The 6,373-nt window shown below is 42.9% G+C and overlaps 1 protein-coding gene across 2 annotated transcripts in view; it reads left to right on the top strand.

Moving 5' to 3' along the window:
* Window positions 1–353: 353 nt before the first annotated feature.
* VEPH1 (ventricular zone expressed PH domain containing 1) overlaps window positions 354–6,373 on the top strand; it is a 189,089-nt gene continuing 183,069 nt past the window's right edge. The window contains exon 1 of one of the 2 annotated variants that reach the window (XM_084876013.1): window positions 354–565. The gene's annotated coding sequence lies outside the window, so the exon portion shown is untranslated. Of the gene's footprint in view, window positions 566–5,766; window positions 5,941–6,373 lie in introns of those variants that run through there. The other variant, XM_084876014.1, reaches the window with a different exon arrangement.

The following is a 6,373-nucleotide window of genomic DNA, read 5'->3' as shown; positions in this document are numbered from 1 at the left end:
AATTTGCTTAAATACTATCTCACTTCCGGACTCTCCTCTCTCCATCCCTCCCCAAGCCTTTTTACTGATGCCTGCCTGATAAAAAAAAATAATAATAAAAAAAAATAAATAAAAGAAGAAAAAAAAAGGCCCACATCTGATATGAACCTAAAACTTCCTTGATTCCTTAAAGTGGGTTATTCATTAACAGAAGTTAAATGACTGGTTGTTAGGCAAATCTTGTAATTCTTTCCAACGACTGATTTGCCCAGAAAAGCTTCTGTAAATTTCCCGTAGAAATAAGCAAAGCTCTGTGCCAACTGTTAGCTCTAAGCAGAAGTTTGGGAGGTGGGAGAGAAGTTACTCATTTGCCCGATTCTGCACGGTGAGTCCAGGGGAGAAGCCAGTGCACCACAGCCTTGACAAGCAGCACAGGGAAGCTCGGCTGCTGCCTGCAGGACTGGACGGGACAGGGGCCACTGGGCTGCGTCTGAGCATGGTGGCCCTGGGGTCCAGACGAACTGCTCTACAGATTAGGCGTTTGCCTTCTCTTTCCTATGATGGCCAGAGTGTCCTGTGCTAAGAGGTATGGTTATCCTCTTTCCTGTCCTTCTGTTCAGCAAAAACAAAAGCTAATTTAAAAAAATGCCAGAAACTTCCGTGAGACTGGGAGTGGGGGCGGGCTGCCGGAGCTGGGCAGGGAAACTCCCAGGGGCTGGCTGCTTATGCAGATAAAGCGCACTGGGAGTGGTGTGTGTAGCCTGTATGCGTGCTTTCCAGTTCTATGGGTAAAAAAGCCACCTCTCGGTGGGTTATTAATAACATGTCTCTAGGCCTCAGGAGCTGAACACTGTACTTCTTTGTGCAGCTTTGTTTTACTCCATCATAGTGCAGGTGCGTATCTATTTCCTACTTCTGTTAACCTGCAGAAACATTTTGCAAGAGCCTGACCCTGACTTTCAACGAAAATTCAGTAGCATCATGACACCACGAAGTAGGACAGTCACCCTTACTGATTGTTATTGCTGTCACTTTTTCCACTAATACTTTGGATATCTTAGAAATCATAATCAAACCTAGCTGCCTTTTTGCTCTTTTTAACATGTATTTTATTTGTTCAAATTGAGACAGTAATCAATCATTGGATTTCATGACATTTACAAATGTCTTCAATGTGAAGAATAGGGGGGAAAAAAAATACTTCGGGCATTGGTTGGACTTGGGCATGCCGTTATTTGATATATGGAATTGAAGTGTAAATACATATACACTGAAACTTGGATTTTCCTTGTAATTTGAGAGGTGAGGTATGCTTTCTGGAAAAACAAACCTACAAAATCTGAGTTAAACATTTTAACAAGATGTACAAACAACTATGACCTGCAAAGTTCAGCCTCACGGGTGAAAGTGGATCCCCTATGACATTCTGATGACAGATCATACATTCTTGGTTTAGAAAGCTGGTTAGCCTTGAGGATGTTTCCCTCATTCCCCATGAAGAAAAACAAAAATGTTTCCTATCTATTTCAGTTCCAGCAAGTGACAATGCATATTCCAATTTAAATATGGTTGTTGAGCTCTTGCCTATGTTTTTGTGTGCTTATGGTAACAAGCCTGCTGCAAGCTTAGAACTGTGTGAGTCCTAGCAGTAGGACCAAGGACTGAGTTCTTTCGCATCCTGTGGAATACCCAGCCTCGGAGGCTCTCTGTGGAAGGGAAGCTTAGCAACATGTAGTGGCAGCGGAACCCAAGAGCCGCCCGGGAACAATGAGCATCTTGTGGAAAGGGCTGAAAGTATGCAGCCAATTCCCATGGGAACGCCTGCGGTGCTTTCACACGGTGTGAAAAAGATGCTCCCTGAAAAGAATCTGTAATCCTTTCTTTCAAGGGAAAACCTATCTGAGAACTCTGTCGAAAGTCTCCAGAACCCAAGTGGGTCTGTGTTCATCGGTGGGGACTTTTAGTAAAATGAGACTTTTTAATGCACAAGAGTCTTGTCCAAGGCACAGTGTGAATAGATATTGTTATGCTAGAAAGTGAAGACGCCAGGGAGCATCTGAATCTGGGGATGGATGCTAGGGGTTTATTTCGTCAGAATAAATTGGCTTCCTGCGTTTTCCTATATTTCCACTTAGCAGAATCTACTCGTGCATAATAGTGTGAACCAGCAATGTTTCATTAGCGTCCATGGAGTGCAGGTCACTCTGAAAAGTCATAAAGAACATTCTCTCTGGTGTCCTGAAGGGAATTTTACACTCCCCTCTCACTGTTACTGTTTGGCCATAGTGCCACAGCAAGGTTTTCTCTCCAGGGAACAAGGTAAATTTGCAAAAAAAAAAAAAAAAAAAAAAAATCTAAAACAATAGGGACACATTCAAGATAGTTCATGATGTACCCAGATTGAAGATCGAGGAAGAATACAAGTAGGATGTAAATATGGCACAAATAGGAAAACCCGGGCATCTTTCTTTCACACTGTGCACTCAGTGTTAGGTATCTGTACAGTAGTGCATTCCTTTTTAAGAGGGATGGCATGGGGACAAGTTAACAGAAGAATGGCCTAGAAGGATAACATTGTGAAGGATATAATTGATGTCACTTTTTGTGTGGTTGCTATCTACCAAGATCTGTGTTAAAGGTTTGATGTAATCTCATCATCTCATCAAACCCACCCACCCCCAACAACTCATGCAGATAAGAAACTGAGGATTGGGAGGTTAATTAATCTGCCCAGGTTTACACTGCAGGCGATGGCATAGCCTAACTCACTTGTATACAGATTCCCACTTCTTACTGAAGTCCCATAGTGTCCAAGTCTGGACCCTACACCATATATATAATTGATTTTTTTACAGAGAAGAAGGGAGAGGGATAGAGAGTTAGAAACATTGATGAGAGAGAACTATCGATCAGCTGCTTCCTGCACACCCCCATAGGGAATGTGTCCGAACCAAGGTACATGCCCTTGACTAGAATTGAACCTGGGACTCTTCAGTCCTCAGGCCAACATTCTATCCACTGAGCCAAACCAGTTAGGGCTGGACCCTACACTCTTTTAAAAATATAAGAAAATTGTATAGAATCTAGTGATAAGAACCATTAGGAATGAATAGAGGGTGAAAAAGAATGAATGCTAAAGAAATAGAAATTATCCGTGAAAAGAGATGTTATCACTATCCTTAAGCCAGAAAAATTACTAATAAAAGAATACACCTGCTCACAGATGGCCAGATTCTCCATTTTTTTAAAATATATTTTTTTTATTGATTTTGTTATGAGAGGAAGGGAGAGAGATAGAGAGTTAGAAACATCGATGAAAGAGAGTCATCGATCTGCTGCCTCCTGCACACCCCCCACCGGGGACATGCCCGCAACCAAGGTACATGCCCTTGACTGGAATCGAACCCGGGACCCTTCAGTCCCCAAGCTGACGCTCTATCCATTGAGCCAAACCGGTCCCGGCCAGATTCTCCATTTTTATAAAGAAATTCTTCAAGGGGACATTTCTCTGTGTTGATGTCATAAAAATATAATTGATCGCCAAATGTATAGGAATCTGTATGAGGTCTGGAGCCTATAACCTGGCTTAATGGCAGGTGTGCAGCCATCTGACCACACACCTTTGCTGGGTAGCACTCTGGAAACAGACAAACACAATGCCCACATCTTCGTGATCACAGGTGAATTTATCTACAGCACAGCTTCCCCTACACTTTACCAGCAGATAGATGATTTGATGAGTAGTAGACTTACTATAGGAACAGGATAGGGGTAGAAAATTAAACAGTTTAAAACACTTTCAGAAAATGCAGTTAATCATTAAAACAATAAAAGAGGGTTTCAGTACCTTTTTCTCCTCTGAAGTATCAATATGTCAAGCCGAATAAACATTTTTCTCCGTAATATTTAAAGTAAAAATTGATATATCTGGTCCAAATGTATTTTTATGAAGAACCTACCAGCAAATAAAGTGGGGAAAAGGGGGTACACTAAGTCCTCACTTAACATCATTGATAGGTTCTTGGAAATGGCAACTTTCAGCAAAATGAGGTATAGCAAAACCAGTTTCACCCTAGGCTAATTGTTATACACAAGAGTAAGTTCCTATGGCATAGATCTGGTCACAAAAAACATACCAAGCTTTGAAGTAAAGACCCAAAACACTTCTAATAATAAGCATTGAAATAAATGTGAGCTAAGCATACATTTAAGAAAGATTAATAAAAACAAGTCAGATCATTATTTTCAAAACCATTTATTCCGGTTCAGGGTCCCTGTGGCAGCAGCCCCATCCAGCAGATCAGCATGCAAGGCAGGAGGCAGCCTGGACAACAGTCGCCCTTCCACTGGGGGGTGCTCTCTCTCTCTCTCTCTCTCTCTCTCTCTCTCTCTCTCACACACACACACACACACACACACTCAGTGTGGAACCATATAGACAAGCCCACTCACCTCATGTACACGTTTTCCTATGGGAGAAAACCCACATGGACATGGGGAGAACTTGCATACTCTACACAGACAGTGGCCTCCAGGGTGGGGGACCTGAATTCCTTCGTAATCAACGTTGTAGCAAAATCAATGTTGAATGAACATGTATATATTCAGATTCCATGTATATAATCTTCTAAAAATCATCAAGTAATCCACAGTGAGAGAGAGTAAATAGTGGTTGCCTGGTGCTCCATGGCAGAGGTAGGGATAAAGAGGGGCAGAAGGGAGAGATTAAAAAGAAGTATTAGACAACATTTGCAGATGATGAATATATTTATAATGTTAATTACAGTGGTGGTTTCCACAGCTGTATCCGATGTCAAACCTTTTCAAATTGTACACATTTAATATTTTATACCTCAATAAAGCTGTTAAGAAAAAAAAAAAAGAAAAAAAAAAGAAAAAAGAAAAGGACCTGCCGTGTGCATTTTTGCGGGGTAAGTTTGTTCCTCTTATTTGCAACTTCCTGCATTCTTAAACGTTCAACGGTATTCATCTAGAGCAGCAGTATTAATCTCCCCGTGCGCCGCAAGAATTTTTAAAACATGCTATGCCAGGGGCGCTGACCTCTTTTCCCTTAGATGATCAAATTAAAAAAAAAAAAAAAAAAAAAAAAAAGACAACAGTCAGCACAACCATAGCCATCTGGTGTGAATGAATCAAAATTATACCTAATTTTTTTTTGGTCAAATCAGAAGAAAAAAAAAAGTATATATATATATATATATATATATATATATATATATATATATACACACACATACACACACACACACACACACACACACACACACTTTTTGGTGTGCCGCAGAATTTTCCAATCATTACTTTGCGTTGCCATGAGATGGAAAAGTGTGGACATCGCTGCTCCAGAGGCAGAACAAGAGGATCACTTCTTCAGGAGCCGTGGCTCCTACCGGACAAACGCTCAGTGTTTCCACCTCCGAGTGTGAAACCTCCGGAGGGAGGGAGGTGTTAATGAAGTTACAACTCTTTCTTCCCCCGCCTGTGTGACAGGGCTCCCCACAGCCATTCCAGTCACCTGCTTGAGGTCCTGTTGAAACCGTGTTTCCTGCGAGACTGCTCCCCACCCCTCACCCCCCATCCTTCCCAGGGAAAGTATAGATTTTCAGGAACACAGGGAGTTTTGTTTGCTCTGTTAAAAACAAGCCTCCTGGAGCAGGCTTTATGTTTCGCCCCAGGAAGCAGCACTTCGCTCAGAGGCGGCTCTCTCTGTCCACTGGGCGAGGTGCAGCCTGTCACCTGACCCGCTCGGGAGCCGCTGCCGGTGGCATCGGGCTGCATTCCTGGGATTCTTCCACCAGGCACGGGCACCGCAATGAGCAACTTCAGGTTCACTGAGCTGAGTGGATTCCGCTCGCTGGCCCTGGGCGTCCGCTGCCTGAACCCTCCTGCCCAAGCCTACAGCTCAGTAAGAGCCAGCGCGCCTTTGGGAGGAGCACGCAGGTAAACTGAGTTTGCTGGGAGAGCTGGGACTCCCAGGCGTGTGTCCTGCTGGGGGCAGAGTCATTTCTCTTTTTGTAGAATCTATTTCTCCTTACAGAAACCTGACGTGTCCACCAATACCTGCTTAAAAATATTTACCGAGTAAGGGGACCGTGGACTACAGATTAGGCTCCCTGGAATGTTAGAAAGAGGACTTATGCGTGTGAACGCTGGGAGTGAGAAGCAATTCTGTAAGCCAGATTTTTTTTTTTGTCATTCAAAAAGTGCGAGATTTGGAGGTTGACCTACTTGGATGTGAATCTTGGCTCTGGGTAGAAGCTGGGACAGGATGTTTAATCTCCCCAGTCCTGTTTGCTCTTTGGTGATAATATCTACCTGCATGGTTGATGGGAGAACTAAGAGAGGAAAGTGTCAAGAAAGAGCTTGGTGTGTA

This window comes from Pipistrellus hanaki (genome assembly GCF_964339955.1).
Source record: "Pipistrellus hanaki genome assembly, chromosome: 2".
Classification (NCBI taxonomy): domain Eukaryota; kingdom Metazoa; phylum Chordata; class Mammalia; order Chiroptera; family Vespertilionidae; genus Pipistrellus; species Pipistrellus hanaki.
The sequence above is the reverse complement of the archived record's forward strand: the minus strand, read 5'-3'. Positions and strand labels throughout refer to the sequence as shown.